Below are 21844 nucleotides of genomic sequence, written 5' to 3'. Positions count from 1 at the left end.
ATCACCCTTTAAAATCTCTTCATGAGTTCCATAGTTTTCAAGTGGACACCACAAGGCTCTCATCACTGTATTCTTCCATTTTATTTTCCTTCTCAATGAGCCATCTCTTATCTATCTTGGACTTCTGTGCCTAACGTTGGGGAAACACGTTCTTGAGATTGAAGGGAAGAGAGAAACAGGAGTCCTAAGGCTGAAGCAGAGACAAAAAGTAAGGAGTTCGTGGTTCAGCTTCTGTGAAGCCAGCCCACCTCTCCTACCAGCCTCTGAGTTCTGATCTTAAAAAATGGGCAGGAGCCACAGACCATGGTATCAGGCCCTCCCTATGTAACTACTGCGTAGATTCACGAAGAACCATGGGAGACTCAGGAGAACTGGGGAAAGTTAGGGAGAACCATGACAACCACAGGGGGGCACTGCGTCTCCATGGGCTCTCCTGGAATGTCTAGGACCAACAAAACAGAGAGGTCAGTCAAGGACAGCAAACCCCTCTCCCTTGCTCCCAGCAGAGAGCATCTCTCCCTCTACCTAACTCATGGGTTTCTTATGCAGGGATGCCTATAGGAGAAAGACACACGGTCACCACCCATTTCACACACTAGCCCCATGGCAGGTACATACACACACACTCACATTTTACACAGAAATGAGATTTTCTCCCTCCTCCTCCGATTACACTGCTAACTTAACAGTGTTACTTGTGTGGTTGAATGTGCTGAGAAGACGCGCCTTCCCTGGCATAATGCACTGCAGCAGCTATTGCCAGTCAAGGCTCATGCTGGTTGGAGTTCTTTGCCTTTTCTTCACATTTTGTTTACCTAGGAGCCAGTTGTGCCAATGATTCCAAACATGCGGTTTCTTTTCTTTAGTGTGCCATTTAAGCGCCTCCTCCCTGTCCTGTGTGTGGTCACCCAACACCCTTACCCCTTCTGATCCCAGCCTACTGCATTTCAGATAGACTCGGTCCTGTGAGAATGATGAAATGCCCAAGAATCAAGAGCATGCTCCATGCCCCACTTCCCCGCCAGCGTGTCAGCGTCAGACATAAGCTGCGTTAGTCGTCAGCTCCGTTTCACCGAGAAAAGTGTATAATTGCCCGTGGGGTTCTTATCATCTGGCAAATGACTTTGTACTATTCCATCCACAGTACCCTGGCCAGTGAACACTATAAAGTGCCCTCTCATCTTTACTCCTTGTGCCCCAAGAGCCCAAGGGCCAGCCCGGAACAGCCACAAAATATCTGAAGCTCTCTTGATAATTATTGTTCATACTTGTTGAGAAGCTTCTCAGAGAACCACAGACATAGTCTAATTAATTCCCCGAATTCTAGGATTCATGTGGGAGGAGGAATTCCTGAGAGGAAATCCTGGTTGCTGTGACTCACCTGAAGGAGTCTTCAGATAGAGATCAACTGAGCGACCCAATAACCCCTCTAGAAACAGCGTGAGGAGTGGTCTGCTGATCATATTGAACCACCTAAAATGGAATCTAGGTGACCCCACAGAAGATCCTGCAGGAAGGTGGTCACAAGATGTCCTTGGGCACATCAATCAGCTTTCTGTACTTCCTTCTTCAAGATCATGATGCTGGTCACATCTCTGGAATCCTATGGCATTTCTCAATAACTGATAAGGAAGTCTTCTAAGGTCCAAGTAGCTCCTCTTCCAAAATAGGAAGATACTATCAATATCAAGGACAATACCATTCTGTTGAAAGGGACCAGTGGCTATGAAGTCACATTCTGTGACATGTGTATGTTATGCAAGCCCCCTCCCATGGTTTATATCACTTGGAGAAGAGAATGTGAGAGCTGGGCAGGGAGAAGGTAGGAAAGGGGCATGATGCAGACATACTGAGACAAAGAATAATAATGGTGCTCAGATTCCTCTACAGTGTATTGTTAACAGCAGAAGTTGTGGGAGACAGAAAAGCACCCTTCACACATTAACACACTATGGTGAGAGCCCCAAGGTAGTCCTTCTCACCCCTATGCGAAATCCCAAGCATTCCTGCCTCAGCTTGCCCCCCTCCTCACTCCCACTGTAGACACACATTGTCTAGACAGCTACCAAAGTTAGTGCAGTCAATGGCCCCAGGCCCATTGTTCCAGCTGCAATCCTTCCCTCAAACTTGTTCATTGCCTACCACCACCCAGTCCAACTTCCATTCACACACTGGATATTTCTATCACATCCTGAGGACCACTAACCCACCAGCAAGGCCCCCTGACACATTCATTTAGGCCCATATCCTTCAGAGACCTGAAGGGTTATTGAGAAGCCATATCCGTTTTGGTGAATGGAGACCCAGCACCAAGTCCCTTACCCTTGCAATGGGATGACTAGGGAAAGTTTGGGAGAGGCACCATGGGCAACTACAATGACCTCTTATCCCTCATCTAAGGACACCTAGATTAGGGAGAGGGAATGCATGCCCTCTCCACCTTAACAACAGAATGAGGGAGAGGGATCATTTAGGGGTCTGGGTCCCTAAGAGATAGTAGGACAGCTCTCCCAGGAGCTGAGGGGTATCACAGGTTAGAGGTCAATGTTAGGGTAACAATCAAACATCAAGATCATCTCCCCACATGATCTGCTCATGTTCCCTTGCTCACTCTGGTCCAGTGTTCTCTGCACCTCCCAGGTTAGTGCTAGGGGAGGACAGAGCTGAGTCTCACACCAGGGCAACATGGGTCATTCAACGGGAGACCTCCATGGTGTGCCCTGGGGGCCCTGAGGGGAGAGTCCCAGGCTCACTGCTCTGGGACAGGGTTAGAGCCTGGACCGGCTGCCATCAATGAATGCCGCATTGGTCAAGTAGCCTTTGTGAGACTGGGACAAGTAAGTCATGCAAGATGAGGCCACTGTGGAGGCAGGAGGATAAGCAGTCAGAGAGAAGGTAGGGAAGAGAAGCATCAACTCAGAGTAGTATGCAAGAGGTACAAATGGGGCCAGGGGGTAAATGAGCTTTATTAGCAGATTGTGGTAAGTCCCAAAATTAGCTTAAAATGGTTCCTCCCTTCAGTGGCCATCCCTCATCCTTGCAGCAACCCCTTGTCCCCATGATAGCCTCTCACTCCCATACTCACTGTAGCCCATGCCTTGCAGGAAGTACTTGAAGGCCTCGGTCAGCTTGCCTGGCTGAGGAAGTAAGATGAGGAGAGAAACAATGATGAGAGGGAGATAGTAAGGTGAGGTTATGAGCTGAGCAGGAGCCCAAGGCTGTGGCAGGTTTGGGATGGTATGTGTGGCAAAGGGTATAGTTCAGTGGCACTAATATCCCATCCTGGATAGCTGGAGGTACTCACCTGAGTCAGCTGGGGCTGACCTCTGGAGTCAGCCATCTAGTCAGGAGAGAGCCACCCAGAAAAAGTGATACGCACATGAATAAAGTGAGCCAGCCAGGAGGTAGAAAGGGTCTCTCTTCCTTGCTTCCGTACTCTAGGCAGTTAGGAATTTGGGGTTGGTTTTTTGTGTGTGTGTTGTTGTTTTTACTTCATTCACCCCACTTGCTCCTAGGCAGGACCCTGGAGACCTAGAAGCTGAATCTAGGATTCAGGATATATGGCTCTGGACAGGAGGCCAGGAGTCAGGCAGGGCATGATCAGTACTGACCTTGAGGGAAGAAGTCTGGGTGGGGTCCAGTTTTGAATTACATTCAACCTGGAGCAAGTAGGAAGCTGAACGAATGAGGTCACACTCTCTGTGGCCTCCCTCATCCAAGGGACCCAAGGATCCAGTCCTCAGTTCCTTTCCTATCAGTCCCTACCCATTTCCTTCTTAAAAGGAATCAACCTCTTATGCACCAAAGTTGCTCTCCGTGTCCCAAACAGAGCTTGCCTCCTTGCAAGGTAGCCCTCTAACCACCACCCTAGGACTCCAACCCTCCCTCACCTAACCCCAAATTTCCTACTGACCACTGCATCTTCGTGGGGTGCTTGGTGTCCAACCACCAGCGTCACAGGAACCTAGAAGCAAGGGTCAAGGAGGAGCTGGTGAGCCCCTGGCACTCCCTCACTCATCTCCTCTCAGAAGAGGAACTGGAAAATGTCTAGCTCCAAAGAGGAAACAGCCTACTAAGCCCCACTGACTGCACCAAGAGGATTCAAAGGGAAAAGACCTAGAGAGTAATGACTTGCTAAATGGGATGGGGTGGGGCCCCTCCCAAGAGACCAGGAAGGTAGGGAAAATGTCCAGAGCTTTGGTCACTGCACAGTTGCACTGTCTTCTAGGCTCTTTCCAACTTGTTTATACCCTCCCCCATTCCAAATTTTCCCTCTTCCACAAACAATTTTACCCATCCAAGAAGCTGACTGTATTCAGTTTGCAGTGACTATTTGTTTTGTTTTTGTTTTGTTTTCAGGCAGCAAAAGTTATCCTCAGAGACTGAGTTCTTTGCCAGCAATTTATTTAGCACAGGTTCACTGTGTGAATTATAATAAATTCACAAGCCAATAGTATAGAGGATAATATCTCTTAATAAGCCAAATGAAGAAATAGCATTCTCCAAAAAAAAATGACAGATTAATCACACTACTGTTCTAGGCAAGGGAAGGTGAAGGAATAAAGTTCAAGTTTAATGAGGTGTACTTTTTTATACCAGTAGATAGTTGAGAGAGTTGTTGTTCAACCTGCCCTTTGTTTCTAGCTGCCATCACAAATGTAAAAGTCCCTGTTGCTAGGGAACAAAGACACCAAGTATTGGCAGGTGGCTGATCTCTTTTTGGGGGCACCTACCTGGTTTATCACCACTGTCTGCAAGGAGTGTCTCCCCAAGACAGGAGCAATTCACTGTGTCTTTCTCTTTGATTCTAGAAATGAAACTATAGTCCTAATTTTTCAAAAACATTTGATACTTATATCTGGAAGCCTACACTTCTCAGTTTATAAGGACGGGGTGGAATGGATCAATGGGGAGAAAAAGGGACATCTATAATATTTTAAATAAAAATTAATGAATAAATAAATAAATAAATAAATAAATAAATAAATAATTAATTAATTAAATAAAGCATTGATCCAGAAAACTTCTTGCAGGTATTGCTTATTCCTTTCTTTTTACTCATCTCTTGAAAGTTTTAACTTGGAATTCTGACCAATAACCAGGATAATCAATTTGGATTGTGAACCAAAATTAATTTTAGACTGTAAGAAGAAATAAAAGCATTTATTTGAGTAAAAAGAGCTGTAGCCCAGGAGATACAGATTCAGGTAGCAACCTAAATTGTGATCTGAGACAAAGGAAAGGCTGCCTTTTATTTAAAAATAAAAATAAAATAAATTCCTTACCAGAAGGAAAGAGGGGTTGGGGGAGATAAAAGAAGTATAGAGGGGGTAAATAATGATGAAAAGAGACTTTATTTGGGGTGGTGAACACACAATATACCAATGATGTATTATAGAATTCTACACCTGAAACCTATACAATTTTATTAACCAATATCATCCCAATAAATTCAATAAAATAAAAAAGAAAAGAAACTTACCATTTTGATCAGTTTTGTGCAGATGAGTTTTCCAAATTGTGTAGTTTTGACTGGTTCAAATTGTGCAGTTAATTGGTCAGTATAGGTGCAAACAAGTATACAATTTGTACAGTTTCTAATTGGATGGTGTAGATATGAGACCATTGGTCAAAAGACCAAACTAGAAACTTCCTTATAGAGGTTGATTCAGGTGGCATAAACAAGCAGGGACATAGTCCAGGAGGTTGAGATCTCAGCCTGTGGCTTTCCCAAAGTGCACTGTGGGAGGGAGGCCTCTGTCAGCAACTGCCACTAGACTTGGGTTATAAATTTGGACCCATGTAACCACTGGAAGTCCATTTTGACAGATATAATTCTTCTTAGGGCTCACAGATTTACTTTAACCTCTAATACCACATTGAAACTTACTGAACAAAATGATCTGTCTGTCCTGAGGCTTCTATTTTCAGTTCTCCCTTGGCACCATTTTAGAGGACACTTAAAGCTGGGATGTTTTGAGCTTGGATGAGATGCAGGATAATTTTCTGATATGCATGACTGAGATGCAGGAAAAATATTTCAGAGAAAGAAAGCTGTCTCTAAGTTATTGTAAGGATAATTTGGGAAAAGACTGATAGAGAATTTAATTTTAGCACCATTAATATGTGGAACAAAATACTACCATCTACCTTTCATACTTTGTGGTATATTGCTAATCACACCTAACAGCTGTGATTAATACATATTTTGCTTGCATCTTAAGAATTCTCATTCATATGCCTGCATTATTTTTTAAATACAGATGATCCTTGAACAATGGTGGTGGTAGTTCATGATACAAACTCTCTTCTGCATATACTCTTTGACACCACCACCCCCCCAAATACTTAGATTAACTACAGTCCAAATTGTATACTTGTTTGCACCTATACTGACCAATTAACTGCACAATTTGGACCAGTCAAAACTACACAATTTGGAAAACTCATCTGACCCTCCTTGGGAAATAAAGTCCCTTATATAAAAAATGGCATAGTCCCTTACATAAAATGGCATAGAATAATGCATACAGTCAGTCATCTACATCCATAGACACCAAATTGTGGATGAACAATACTGTTTTCTATAAATGGCTGATTAAACCTGCAGTTGTGAAATCAAGAAATACAAAAGGCCAACAGTATATTTATTGAAAAAAACCCATGGATAAGTAGACAGAAACAACATAAACCTGTATTGTTCATGGGTCAGCTGTATAAGTTGAATGAGAGCATTTCAGTGTATTGTGTATTATCCATCCCTTAAAGGCAGGTAGAGCCCAGGGAAGAATTCTTTGTAAATACACTCTAATAATTATCCCAGTACATTTCATTTATGCACAAAAATTGCCATGATTCTTTCTGTTGATAGCTTGTCATTACACATTCGTGGCAAGAAAATTAAGAGCCACCATCAAAAACAAAGCTTTAAAATAAAAATCAAAGACTTAGATGCAACTCAGTCAAAGATATTGCTATCTTGGGCTATGCCTGGTCAACCTCTTTCCAGTCCAATCTCTCAGCAAAAATGCCAAGATAATTTCAAAGAATATGACACCAAAAAATATTGCTTCTATATATATTGACAGGAAACACTGCCTGGGAAGGAAAATCATCTTATCCCAGATGCCTGCAGAAATTGTCCAGTGAGAAATAATGAAATAACTACAATGTGGCCAATGAAAACAATGAAAGTAAAGACACTTCACAAAGGCTTTCAAAGCAGTTGAAGTGTTCTTTTGAAAATTCATGAGTCTTGCATAAACCCTACTTTTTATGGCTGGGGAAAAAATAAAGAAAAACACAACTCTTTCTCCTAATGAACCTTTTAAAGGAAAATCTGAGCAATAATTTGTGGTCTTATAGGATAATACATTTTAAAGTGAATTAGAAAAGCAAGACCATAATTTAAAGTAAACCAACGGATAGTTCTTAGCTGGCTAATGGTGGAGTTGAGAAATTCCTTGTTCTCCTTCCCCTTGACTTCTTTGTACCACTAAACACAAATGAAAACCTTTGCCCCCTTAGCCCCTGGTCACAGCACTTGCCTCATTCTTTCCTTCCTCTCCCACCTTGTTCTCTCATCTCTGTGTCACCTACTATCCCTCTCTGATTTTTAATTCACCTCAAGGCCTTCGCTCATGTAAAGTTATGGAAATCTATCCATTTAGTTCTATGATTTTCCATATCAAATCTAATGCCTAGAATCATACACATCACCTTGTTTCCAAAACCTGCAGTCCCTCCTGACTGTTCCAGTTCTAGCAAAGGCACACTCATCCTTCCAATCACTCAGACCCACAACCCCAGCAAAATGATTATCTCACACCTATGCCTCATATCCAGTTGGACACAAACCCCTCTAGATTTCCATTGTGATATCATCTAACAGTGCTTATTTCTGGGTGATGAAATTTTATAGTAAGTATATATTAATCATTTAAACACACATACACACACTGCATCTCTAATATACACATAGACAATGCATTTTCCTAAATGTCTATATCTTGCATCTGTCTCTTTCTTATATCATCGCAAAGCTTCGTGTTCATCATGACTTCATTTCTTAGCTCATCTCACTTGTCTTCTGCTTCCCACTTCCATCCTGTCCACTCGAAGCAGGTAACTTCACTTCTGACTTGGCTAAGTTGGAAGGTTTCTAATGTGTGTTCTCTCCACTTTCATTTTTAAGAATCTCGAATTTTCCCAGAGTCCTCAAAAATTACTTCCTCGTATATTACAATTGGTCCTGATTTTTTGTCTTTTTATATGTTTTTGGATCTTGGCCTATCAATTGATTATCCCCTATCTCTCTCTGGCATCTTCTACCTCTTTCTAGAAAAAAAAAAATGAAAAACTTCCCTTCTACCTACATTTTCAAGTACTTCATAAAAAAAAAAAGAGAGAGAGAGAAAGAACTTCTTTAGCTCTGCTCATCTCTCAAGGCCAAATTTCCCTTTTCTTCACATCATTCTTGAGAGAGGTCTGACTTCCCTTCTTAACTTTATCACTCTACTGAAATAGCTGTCTTTAGGATCATCATTTAACTCCTAAAAACAAAATTAAACAGCCTCATTGCAGTTATTGGCTTTCTTGGCTTCTCTAATACATTTGCCACCGCCAACAGCCCCCTGATTCTCAAAACTCTTTTCTTCCTTGGGCCTGTGACTCTCCAGTCCCCTGAGTTCCTTCCTACTTTCTTGACGCCTACCAGGTTTCCCTTTTTGCCATGCCTTCCTCTTATTATCCCTTAAATATAGGTTCCCCCATGGGTGATTGTTAACATCTTCCCTTCACTGTATATATTTTCTTCAGGTCAATTCATAGGCTCATGTGAGGTTGCCTAGCAAATTTGTATCTCTTACATCTCTCTTGAGCAAAAGCCCCCTTGATGTCTACACATAAAATCAGTGGGGAAAAGTAGAAGAAATAAGAAAGCTTAACAGGGTCAGTGAGAATGTTCTTTTGGAGCATGGAGAAAGATGTCAATGCAAATGTAACCTTCTTCCAAATATACCTGAGTTCAGCTCTGTCCTGTGACATTCTTTAAGGAAATCAGGTCTCCCAGACAGCAAATCATTTATTCATTCATTCCACAATATTTACTGAGGCCCTGCTTAGCAGCCTCATCCTGAATACAGAGAAGCATAGATTTGTTCTTACCTTCTAGGGATTGCAATCTATTCAGCAAGATTAATTTATCTGACTCATTCTGAGCCTAATGTGACAGAATGTAGTTCATCTTGGCATTAGGTGATGATCTCATTCTTTAAAAGTGGCACATCACGTTTAAATATTCCAGGAGTTTCATTTAACTATTTTTTTCTTTAAATATATCTTTATTGATTTCAGAGAGAGAAAGGGAGAGGGAGGGAGAGAGAGATAGAAACATCAATGATGAAAGTCATTGATTGGATGCCTCCTGCACGCCTCCGACTGGGGATCGAGCCCAGAACCTGGGCATGTGCCCTGACTGGGAATCAAACCACAATCTCCTGGATCCTAGGTCGATGCTCAACCACTGAGCCACTCCCTGCCAGGCTAACTATTTTTATATTATTACAGTGCTAAATAAAAACAGTCTAAGGTATCATTTATCCATAACAATAATCATAACAGTTTTATAGTAATGACAGTAATATTTCTATGATGAGAAATAAATATATGTCACCCTTAAACATCCAGAAAATTCAAAAGTTATATGGAAATCAAACATCAGTTTCTCTTATTTTTGAAGAGCGATATAAAAGCCAGTGTATCGAGAAGAATAGTTCCACAACCAGAGATGGAGATATTCTTTCTCTAGAAAAAAACAAAAACACAGTGTTAAACTATTCAATATTTCTATAAAATAGACATGAAAAAATAGTGCCCAATCTGAAACATAAATGAAAGATTTGTTTAACAGTCCTGAGTCTAATTTCTTCCAGTCATTTCAATAGTATGGACTACTTGTAGGCATTTTCACTCAGTAAATCTGTTCAATGCCACAGAGTAGAGAAGAGTAAACCAATGAATTAAATTTAATGCTTTACATTATCTTTGTGAAAATCTTTGGAAAGGTTTCTGAGATGCATTTATGATAGAGTTCAAATTGTATTGTTAATATAGTGCTAACTCATTTATGCCAATAGATTTTAGCCTAACACGATTTCAATAAATAAAACGATGTATATCCACATGTCCAGAGGGGCCACGTCTTAGACATTTACACATAGCGGAACTTCCAGCTTTGGCAGTAGACACAAGCAAATCTTTTTAGCTCCTTTTCCATATACATTGAGATTCTACAATAGTAATCTCCAAAGAGAGGTGCATGTACTCCTGAGGACTATACAATAATTTACTGGAATTTTAGAAGAAAATATTAAAGCATCTCTTCTTATGTATATAGATTAAGGTTACTAATATCTTTCATACCAGAGCCCTCACTTGGTCCGCATGTCAGATGGTCACAGTGCAAGAGTTTTCCAGAAGGAAGTGGAGAGTTCCTCGATACCAAAGGATTGGTATTGGCAGCCTCACCAATCTCCACCTCTAGCATACTTCAGTTAAATTGTAGTTTACAAGTGTTAAACATAATGAAAGGTTATTTTATCTTCATTAGTAGAATTGTAGGCATCAGAGTCTAATTGTTCAAAGCAGAGTTTCTAAAGCCAAAATAGCTAGATTCAAATCCTGCCTGACTTTGAACAAGTTTTTTAACTTGTCTCTGCCTTAGTTATTTCATTTGTAAAATGAGAATGAACCCTAACTAATAATGTTGTTAAGAGATTAACTGAGTTAATATTTGTAAAGTACTAAAAACAGTGCCTGGCAAATAGTGAGCACCATATAAATATCTTTTAAATAAGTATGTGCTCATGAGATGAGCAACGTCAGTGATAACAGTTTGTAAGAGATTCATGGTTATCTCGTGGCAAAACATTTCAAACTCTTGTCAAACTTGAAGGTGTATCATTTTATTTTAGGGAAAAAAATGTTCCAAATTTGCTGATCTTTTCTGTGATAAGTGCCTGTCAGTAACAAGCCTCCTACAGATATTAAAACAAAGCCAGCCTTAGCCAGTTTGGCTCAGTGGTTAGGGCGTCGGCCCTCAGACTGAAGGGTCCTGGGTTGGATTCGGGCCAAGGGCAAGTACCTCAGTTGCAGGATCCATCCCCCGCCCTGGTCAGGAGGCAACCAATTGATGTGTCTCTCACATCGATGTTTCTCTCTCTCTCCTGTCCACTCTCTCTGAACAGCAATGGAAAAAATATCCTGGGGTGAGAATTAAAGAACAAAAACAAAACAAACAAAACAAAAAACTATTGTGTGCTATCAAGGTAAAGGTGATGCTTTAACAATAAGAAAGTGTTTCTTTTTGAGTGCTATGGAAACAGTCTTCTGAAATGGGTGTTTAGCAATATTTACATCATTGTGTGATTTTGTGTGAGAATGATGTGAATCATCCACTAACAGAGAGTGGCTGAATTTCTGAACTATACAGAGTCCTATGTTTCTCATAACATATCTGAGTTATTAGACACTAGCAATGAAAAATAGTAGAAAAACAAACTTCTGCAATGTCAGCAATCACACACACACACACACACACACACACACACACACAGAATCAAAATATTGCTGCTGAAGGGGAAAAAAACATGTAAAGGACTGTGATAATGTATAGAAACATTTTGGGCATATTTTCAAAGGAATAGTTCCTAATTCTCATGGATTTTAGGAGTTAATAGTATTAGTTCTTCACGACACCTAATCTAACCTCAAAGTATATAAATTTTATTTTATTGATACAGGCATATAATTATTGTTCTCTTACTTTTATTAGAATTGCTTAAGGCTGGCTTTTGAACAAATTGAAAAAATGGGGAAATGGGCAAAGAGAAAGAAAGACAGGTTGAGAGTTTGATTTTTATTAGGTAATTAGAAAAGGTTAACAAGAAAAGAAGAAGTTAGCAATAACATGCATGCTTATGAAAAAAACAAAAACAAAAACAGAACACATTGCTTTCAGTAAAACTAGCCAGTGCATGGTTTGGAGAAAAGACACAGAAGCGTGGCAAGTGCTAATTCAAAACCCATTCATTGTGGTTCTGCTAGGTGCCCACTGTGTCTCAATATTATAATTTTGTTTAATGTTTTGGGATGATGTAGTCTTCTTTTCCCAATGTTGCCAGGAGTTTGCTTGGTTCTGGCAGTTTGGTTGATGCTGGTGGTGACTGCGATGAATGGGTGTCAGGTGTCACAATGGATGGATGTCAGGTATCTCAGATGCAAGAACAGCTTCAAGGTGGCTTTGAGAGCAGTCAATGACCAATGCCCAAATTATGAGTCCAGAGTTTTTAAATTCAGGAAGTACTTAAGATGTAGCATTGTTATTGTTGGCAATGAATTAATTGAGCAATGTCCACTGAGAGAAATATTTAACTAATCATTCTTTGAAACCTCCTAGTATTCTTTAGCTTCAAAGAGAAAGAACATTAGAATTGGAATAGCTTTCAGAGACCAGGTCATTCTCCTCATCTCTCAAAGAAACACTTTTTAATATTCTGTCAGATTCCCTAATTGCTGCATGTAAAAATATATATCTTGCTCATTTCAGCATTACTGTTCAGGTTTAAGTATGACTGCCTATGACTGTCCTAATTATACATGTGTATTGAAATTGGATTTGACACCGTTATTGCATGAAACCAATAGTGATATTGGAAAAGGTAATTTAAAGACATTTCTGATTAAATGTATTTCTCAAGTGGAAAATTCGTGCCTCTCCTTCATTGATTCACCTGATTGTTTTTTCTGCATGATTTTGTAAAAATTGTGATATAATGCACGGTATTCACCATTTTAACCATTTTAAAGTGACAATGACGTTCGATACATTCAAAGTGTTGTACAACTATCACAGCTAAGTAGTTACAAATTTTTTCCATCATCCAAAAAGGAAAGCCTTTACCCATTGAATAGCCGCTCACCATTCCTCCCCGCAGCCCTTGGCAACCACTAATGTGCTTCCTGACTCTGTCCTCTTAGTTCTTCTGAGGCTCTGACACAAAGTCTTGTACCAAGCGGGTACCCAGTAAACATTTGTTGAACTGAATTTGAATAAAAAGGCACTTCCAGGCAATATATATGAGGCAAGAGGAACAAATAAGAGAGATCGGTTTTTTAAAGTGTGAATAATTTCTAAAGAATATTGTTTCGTGCCCTGGCTGGTTTGGCTCGGCGGTTAGAGTCGGGCCATGGGCTGAAGGGCTGCAGGTTGGATTCTGGTCAAGGGCACGTATCTCGGTTGTAGGCTCATGGCCAGCCCCTCTCAGGGGCGCAGGTGGGAGGCAACCTAGCAATGTGTTCCTCTCACATCAATGCTTCTCTCTCTCTGCCTCTCCTCCTCCTTCCACTCTCTCTAAAAAATCAACGGAAAAAATATCCTCAAGTGAAGACTAACAACAACAACAAAAGAATATTATTTCTCAGTATAACATTGTATACAATAATGTTAGTGATTTTGTCAAACAAGTACTTTGAAATATAAAGTTTTATGTAAATGCTTAAAAAACTCTAATGAGTTATAAAAACAAATTAAAAATTATCTGCGCCAAAGTATTTTGGAATAAAATCTTTTAAAATTTAATTTTGCAATTAGAACTTCCTAATTTCCCTCAAAACACACACAAATCATTAAGATAAAAGACATCTTCAGAGTGGGTCTTGAAGGGATCTTCAATTTTCCGTATAGCCTTAGCAGCAATAGCTTGTTTTGTAATGTTCAAAATACCATTATTTTTATTTTGCTTTTTAAAAACCATTCAGTAGAGGAGGATTTCTTCTTTTATGTGTTGTTGTAATTTCTGGAAGTTGCAGGATGCACAGGGCGGGTTCCCAGGCCAGCTGCCATTTACGAACAGCGTCCCACTTATAATTCTCGCACTAGTTTGTAAACACATCTATTAATGGTTGCAAAAAACTGAGTTTGTCACATGAAAATGTTCCTTGATCTTAATTTTTGCTCTCTCCATGGTAGCATCTTTATATTTATAATTTTATATTTTTACTCCCACTGCTAAAGAATCTACTGCTTTATGCCTTTTTCTCCACCTAATAAATTAGTCACACAGATCTCATAATTTGGAGGAACTGTGCATTTTTGTTCACTGCTAAGAGCTCTCTGACTGAAGAGGGTTTTTAAAAGTATAATGATGTGTAAGTGAAAATTAAAGTTAATTAAATGCAGTGACATTAAACTAACCATAGAACTTCCAACATGTACAAAATGACTCACTTCCAACAAATCCTATTTAATGTCATGATTGTAAATTGTTATGATTTTGTTTGCTATTATTCCAAACAATCTTGAGGCCAAAATTAAGAGTATTTTTTGCTAAAAAAGATGACTACTTTGCTGTCATAATTTTTTTTACTTATTCTAAAGCATTCAAGGCATTTCTTAAGTCGTGTTTTATTTCTTTGTATATCACAGGGGAAAATAGAATGAGGAAATTTCTCAAACTGTTTTAAGTAGAAGTAACGTATGTAGTAGATATATAGAAGAAAACAAATGAGGGGGAAGTCTTTCAAATGGAGCATAAAGTGTTCATTGAAATATATGGAAAAAGTCTTACTGCTACAGGGAATGTAAATGTGTACCTCCTTTCTGGGACTTGTGTTGACAAGGGTCTTAAACATGTACATATCTTTTACATTAGCAATATCACTTCTAGAAATTGATCTTAGGAAAATAATTTGAAAAGGGAGAAAAATACGTAAGTAAGAAAGTTCATTCAAGTGTTATTTATAATGGGAAAAAGAAAAATATATACTCTAAAAACAACCTAAATATCTAGAGATTGAGAACTAGTTAACAAATTATAGAACATGTACTCTATTAAATATTAGACAGCCATTAAAATGACTATATAGCTCTATATTATTGTCATAGAGAGAACTTACAATATAACACTTAATGATAATAGCAGTTTATAGAAACAGTATGCACAGTGGGAGTTCATTCTAATTAAATGTATATAAAAATACATACAGGTAGGCACATGCAGAAGTTTTGCAAAGATGAACAATTAAATTTGAACAAAGATTATCTCTGGTGCATTTTTGTAAGGTTTTTTGTTTATCTGTATTTTCTAATTTTGCCACAGTGATCATGGATTTCTTGGAAATGTAAATATTTTTTATGGAAATGTAAATAATGTTTTTCTAATTCTAAATTCTTATGTGACTTACCTATGACCTATTGCATTATTCTTAGATGATAATATAAACTAAAAAAATAATACATGTTGGATGGATGGATGGATGGATGGATGGATGGATGGATGGATGGATGGATGGATGAAGGATGGGTGGATGGAGAACTGATTACAAATAATAACATTATTGCAACTCTGCTATTCACACAAAATCACCTTATTTAAGAATGTTTGTAGTGGGGAGTTCTGCTAAAATATTTGAAAATAAAATGACTTTATTAATTTTAAATTACTTTTATTTATTTTTAAATTCAATATATTTTCATATGAGCTTCATTTTATAAAGAGGTGTACAGAGATGTACAATTCATTTCAAACTAAATGACATGACTAAGTGATGTTTTGCCCTTTATGGCTTAGACTGGGAAATTATTAAGCTAGATAAATTGCCTTCCTGTGCTTATGTTTATGTCATATTTCTTCTAAGTATATGCACTATAAGCTGTTGCCACAATAACGCTACATAACAAATAATCCTAAAACAAGAACACACACTAAATGCTCATGAATCTGCAGGTGGCTATGACTTTGCTGATCTAGGTTGGTTTGGCTGAGAAGTGATGCTTCAGAAAGCAGGATGGCTAGACATGGCTCCAGGCTGTGGATTGGGCTCAGGTCTACACCACTTGCATTTGTTGTGGGGTTTAAGATAAAGTAGCAGCAGCTACTTGGGGCATGCTCTTCTCATGGCAAATGACTGGAGCACAAAAATCCAGTAAATTACATAATCATTTCCATTAGCTAAAGCAAATCACATGGCCAAACAGTCAGTGAGTCAGGAAGTATATTCTGTCCCAAAGGGGAGGAAAAGTGATATTGGTTAAATGTATTCCTAATTATCACAGTAAATGAATTAGTGACTGAGAGAGAGGTAACCCACAAGTCATTACATGGAGCACCCTGTAACATGGGACTTTAATTGGGGAGTTGAGAGAAACTTTAAGTGAGTTCTCAAATGAGCATTTTCATGTTCTGATTTTTTGCATGGATTATTGGACTACCTGTTCCTTCTTTCCTGTCCCACTAAATCTATCCCACTAAGTGAACCATTTGCCCGTATGTGAAGCCAGAATCACACCATCCTAACAGGCATTCTTGTATACCAATACAGTTTCCAGTAGGATGAAAAATATCTGTTCACTCAATTAGACAGCTTCACAGCAGCTCTACCCCAAAATCAGTTGAACAATTCTCCCCAAAAGAAGCTGGTTTATGATAAAAGAGCAGCTAGTCATAGAAAGGTGTGTTTTTCCTCTGTGACTTGGGCGATCTCCTCTAATAGATAAAAGGAGAAAGGCAAGTTAAACATGGTGGTATTTAATTATCTCCAAGTGAAAATTAAGAGTCAAGAATGTCACTGGGAAAAAATACAATCATCCTTCTCTAAGAAGCTCTTGTCTTTTGGAACCTTGGGCCTTGCCGTGTAAAATCTTTTTTTTAAAATCCTCACCTGAGGATATGTTTTTATTTAAATTGATTTTAAAGAGAGAGGAAGAGAGAGAGAAACATCAATTGGCTGCTTCCCATACACTCCTCACCAGGGACTGAACCCACCACCCTTTGGTGTACAGGGCAGTGCTCCAACCAACTGAGCCACCTGGCCAGGGTTCGTGTAAAATCTCTAAATGTACCCTCACTCTTCCCCATCCAGCTGCCAGAGTTCTCCAGCGCCCCCGTTTACTCCCTTTATCCCCAGTGCTGTGCAGGTTATGTTGTGTTATCCATTACACCAAGAGAAAGGATGGCGTGTTTCTTGAGGCCTATTTGAACATGCCCAGTGATACAGAAAAGGGGAGGTAAGAAGTAAGAAAACTAGTGAGTGACATGGAGACCTATCTTTTCTCATGAGACAGCATGGAAATGACTTTGGATGGATTCAGGTAAGCATAGCAGAGCTGCAGAGGGTTACAAAAGACAATCTGCATATATTTGAATTCTTGCCCAGAAGAATTTGTGCTTGAGCTGGGAATACTATCTAGCAGTATAATTAAAGCCTAAGGTGGAAAGTTGGGGAAAGTGAATGGAGTCCTGCCAATTTTGCTGAGACCAGTCCTTTTGAAGTCTCCTTTCTCTTTCCTTTTTTCTATTCATGAGTACCAAAGGGTGGTGACACTCTGAGTCATTCTGAAGAAAATGAATAGTCGAGGTATTTAAGTGCAGAATGGGGATTTGACCCTATCCATCCTCTCTTATCCTCAAACTGGGAAGATAATATTTCTGTCCAAACCATGTCACTTCCTTTCTTTAGTTCCTGAAAATAACATCAGAATATGAAAAAATGAAATAAAATAAAAAGACCACCTTGTTAGATACTTTCAGTTGTCTTTGCCTAATGCATATCTATATCTGTCCAATTAAGACCAGAATTTGCCTGAATAAGGTAGTTTGTTTGTTTGTTTGTTTGTTTGTTTGTTTGTTTGTTTAAGAAAAGGGACACTTTTAGTAAAACTCTATAAATAAACTTAAAGAAAGAATTAGGCCATTTGTTATAGATCACTCAAAAACTCTTATATGTAGCAAGTACATTCTATGTAGTGTCTATAAGGAAGGGATTTTGTGCATTTAGCAGTTGTGCTGGAGGGCGGGGCAGGTTTAAAACACTTGAAGGTTTAATCCTAGACTGGAGATAAGAGAGTTAACTGTTTAATATATAAGATGACAATAGAGAGATGCAAAAATAATGATTAACAAAGAGTTTGGTGATCAAGGTGAAGTTAAATACATCAAAGGCATTATCCTGTTGAAATTAAGTTATCAAAGATAATTAGATGTTAATTAGGTTTTTACTATAAATAAAGCTTATACATTATTAAAAAGAATATACTTCTAACCACCACCCTAATAAAACAACTTTTTTTTTTAAATCTGTAGTCACAGATTATCTTGCTTGACCCCACAGTAGTATTCAAATCAACTGCCCCATCTTTCTTCTTGAAACCCTATTTTCTTTGCTCCAGAATTATCCAACATCTCTCCAGCCCGGAAGTGACTTCTGATAGCTCCTCTTCTTAATGTTGTAGTTTCTTGGGACTAAAAATGAGCTTTTTTCCCTTGGTAATTCTATACTCTCTATACAATAGCATCAAATACCATCTAAATGCTAATGGCTCCGAAATATCTAATTTCCAACCAGACCTGTTTTCTGAGTCGCAAACCTGTACACTAGCTGTCTCTTTCACTATACCACTTGGTTCTCTGACAAGATCTCAACTTCATATCCAAATGGATTTTTAAGTTTTCCTTCCCAATTTTCCAATTGTATCAGATATGTGGCTGACACCACTATCCACCCAGTGGTTTAAGAAAGCAATGTGGAGATTGCATTTAATGTTTCCATCCCTACTCCTAATCTTTTGTAAATTTTATTTTTCTTACCACCAGAAAGTAGCTTTTCCTCACCTCCCCAGTTTTAAATCTTGTCTAAACACTTCCTTCTCTCTCTCCTGGTTACTGCAGTGGTCCCCAAAGTGGTTTCCCTTCTACTTCTGATTTATTTCAAACTGTTTCCTGTGGAATACAAAGTCATCTTAAAATGTAAATAGGTCCCCATCACTTCTCCACTCAAGAAGTTTCAGTGGCTTTCCATGGGATTACAAAGATAAATCCTGAAGCCATTGCCTGATCTGGCTCTTCAAGGTACAGCATTCTCCTCCCACTCCTTGTGTTCCCGTCACTCTGGCCCTTCTTCCACTTCTGTGGTGGCATCCGACCCTTTCCCACCTCTGGGTTTCTGTTCTTCTGTTCCTGGTATTTCCACCTGCAGTTAACTCTGTCTTCCTGCTGCCTTCCCTTGGTGAACTCTGATTGTCCCTTCGCTTTCTCAGACTGCTTCCCTGACGAGCATCCGCTGCCCCAAACCAGCTTAGGTTCCCCTATTATATACTAATACCCTCCCTTCAAAGCACGAGTCGCAGTTTGTAACTACATATCTACTTGGTTAATATCTTTCTCCCACATAATAAATAAGCCTTTTTCCAAGGCTCCTGTGCTAGACACTATAGAGGATATATGAAGGTGCTAGCAAGTCTCGAGCCTGGAGCAGGGCGGGTTAGGCCCGGGCCAGCACACTTGTGCAGTGTAAACAGCCGTGGTAAGAAGCAAAGGAAAGATACAGGTAAATGAATGGGAGACGCCTCTGGCTGACACATCAGTAACGATTTCCACAGAGGAGGCATTTCAGGCAGCTCAAAGGAAAACAGCATGGGATTTAGATATATGGAGATGGAGTAAGAAAGAACATCAAGGGCAAAGGAAATAGATTTCACCTTTTAAATGCTTTTGTTATCTCTTTGTCTTTCTAGGCTGGACGTCCTAGGGCATTGCTTCTTAAACTTTAATGTACAAACAAATTACTTGGCAGTCTTGTAAAAATACAGATTCTGATTCACCGGGTCTGGGGTAGGCAGGAGTGTGCATTTCCAACCAGCTCCCAAGTATGTCCTGCTGAAGCGGCTAGTCTGAGAGGAGCACCTAGGGCAGCAAAGTCCTCGGCTGCATGTTGCCGAAGCGAGGGAGCAGCATGGGGCCACCTACTCTGGGCAGGTTCGTTTGCCTGAGAAGTATCTGGGGACAGAACAACAGAAGCTTCTTTCACTGTTAAGTCTTTTGGGAAGGATCAGGGACCATAACAAACAGCAGAAAGAGCGGCCATATGTAATAGAGGAGACCTCTCCATCTCGCACTGTGAATGGATTGCATCATTCTGTCTAAACCAGCAGCACAGAAACTGGGAAGAGGGAGACAGCAGCTCTGTGTGGTCACTGACTTGCTTGTGTCCTGGCAGAATAAGGGATTCTTTGTTAGCTCAAAGCCTAGCAGCTTTTCTGGATCTTGGTAGAGAAAGTCCTTTTAAACAAACAAATAAAAAAATAAGCCTTTTAAAAATATTGCTAAAATAAAGGATGGCGTAATCAGGATGGTTCAATCTACCAAACTCTGACCGTAATACAACCAACCAGGTCTGAGTTAAGGTGGAGGCCCTGATACAGCAGAGGGTGATCAGAACAGTCTTTGTATATTTTTTCTGCTGGATGCTATTTTTCACAACTTTTAATTCAAGCAACTCAAGAAATAAGGGAAGAGCCATACTTGGCTATTTGTGATTGAAATTCAGAATTAGTCACTGTTTAAACTTATTTATCTTTGTAATGTCTTAGTAAATCTTGAGGCCTAACTTAATAAACACATATGCAGAAATCTCTAAACTATTAATCTATCCCTGTAGGCCTTTTTTTTTGAAATCTAGCAATAGGTAGAAACACTAGGACATCTGGGTAAGAGAAAGTCGAATTTTTTTAAAAAGCACTTTTTATGTATGTAAAATTGTTTTTGTGAAAACTGGAATACTACACATTGCATCTGTGGAGATAAAATATGATTGATTGCTTGTAGCAGAATCAGTGCTTCTAGAAACAGCTCTGCTAGAAACAGCTCGATTGGAAGTCACCCAGATGGGTGGTCATGGGATGAAAGTAACAATATTTAGTCTCACTTGCTGTAGGCTAGGTATTGTGCTAAATATATTACATGTGTTCACTCTAATTAAAACATCAATAGATAGTAATATGCATTTTTCAGGGACAAGAAATCTGGTATTCAGAGAAGTTTATAGACTTTGCCCAAGGTAACAGAGCAAGAAGTTGAGACAGAAGTTCAAAATCCATGCCCTTTGTACCATGGTATGCAGATTACTTTGTTTCTTGCTGAGGACAGTTTGTTTTTTATTGCAGCTGTTCTTACATGATACTGAGTTACATCAGAAGTCTATGGGGTTAGTGATTGGTTAAACTTAAGACTTTTAAGATACCTCCCATTTCACAGATCCTTCTGTTGTGGGTGGCTAGAATGGCACCAGGTGTTAGATAGACCCAAGGGGTCAGACTGGACCAGGTTCAGCAACCTTAGTACTTGAGTTCTGGCTAGGAAAGAATTCAGAACCAAGGCTCAAACTGTAAGAGAACATTTATTTATAAAATCACAGAGATGGAAGAAGTAATTCATAGAAGAAATGGGCTTAGGAAACAAGTTATAAAAGCATAGGAAGGGCCCTTGAAGTTTGGGAGTGAGGAAGGTGAAGGTAACGTGCCTGGGTGGGGGTGGGGGGTATGGGGGAAGGGAAAGGTGCTGGCATTTGGTAGAGTGTGCTGCGTCCTCTGTCCAAAGAGTTTTAAGGGTGGAGATTTTAGGGGAGGTCCCAGGGGAAGATCTCAATGGAATATTCAGCAACTTTCCAGGTGTGTCCTTTCAGGGTCTAGGTCTCCACTGATTGATTGGTCAGTCTTGAGGTCAGCCGTGGGGTCACTTGCCTGGTTTTGCTGCTTTTCTGAACCTGGAGCTGAAATACAACTGAGGCCTACATGCTATCTCTAGGGAGGACAGGTCAGAGGGTCCAAACCACTTGACTAGCGATATGCTAAGGGAGGAAAGGTCACCCTGGGTGAGAAGTCCCATCCTACAATTGTCCTTTGCTAGGCACCCAGGGCTTTCTGCCCTGGTGACCTTCTGTACCTGGCCCATGATCTGCTCTGCTCTGTTCATGTCTAACGGCCTACCACACTTCCACCCAGTTCCCTTGC

General features: G+C 39.6%; 1 pseudogene; it reads right to left on the bottom strand.

Annotated features, from left to right (window-relative positions):
• Window positions 1–2694: 2694 nt before the first annotated feature.
• LOC148094201 (protein NDRG2-like) lies at window positions 2695–21806 on the bottom strand (annotated as a pseudogene).
• Between the last annotated feature and the right edge of the window lie 38 nt (window positions 21807–21844).

The sequence above is a fragment of the Miniopterus natalensis genome, chromosome 1 (assembly GCF_054644295.1).
Source record: "Miniopterus natalensis isolate mMinNat1 chromosome 1, mMinNat1.hap1, whole genome shotgun sequence".
Classification (NCBI taxonomy): Eukaryota; Metazoa; Chordata; class Mammalia; order Chiroptera; family Miniopteridae; genus Miniopterus; species Miniopterus natalensis.
Note: the sequence above shows the minus strand (reverse complement) of the source record. Positions and strands in the feature narration are given on the sequence as shown.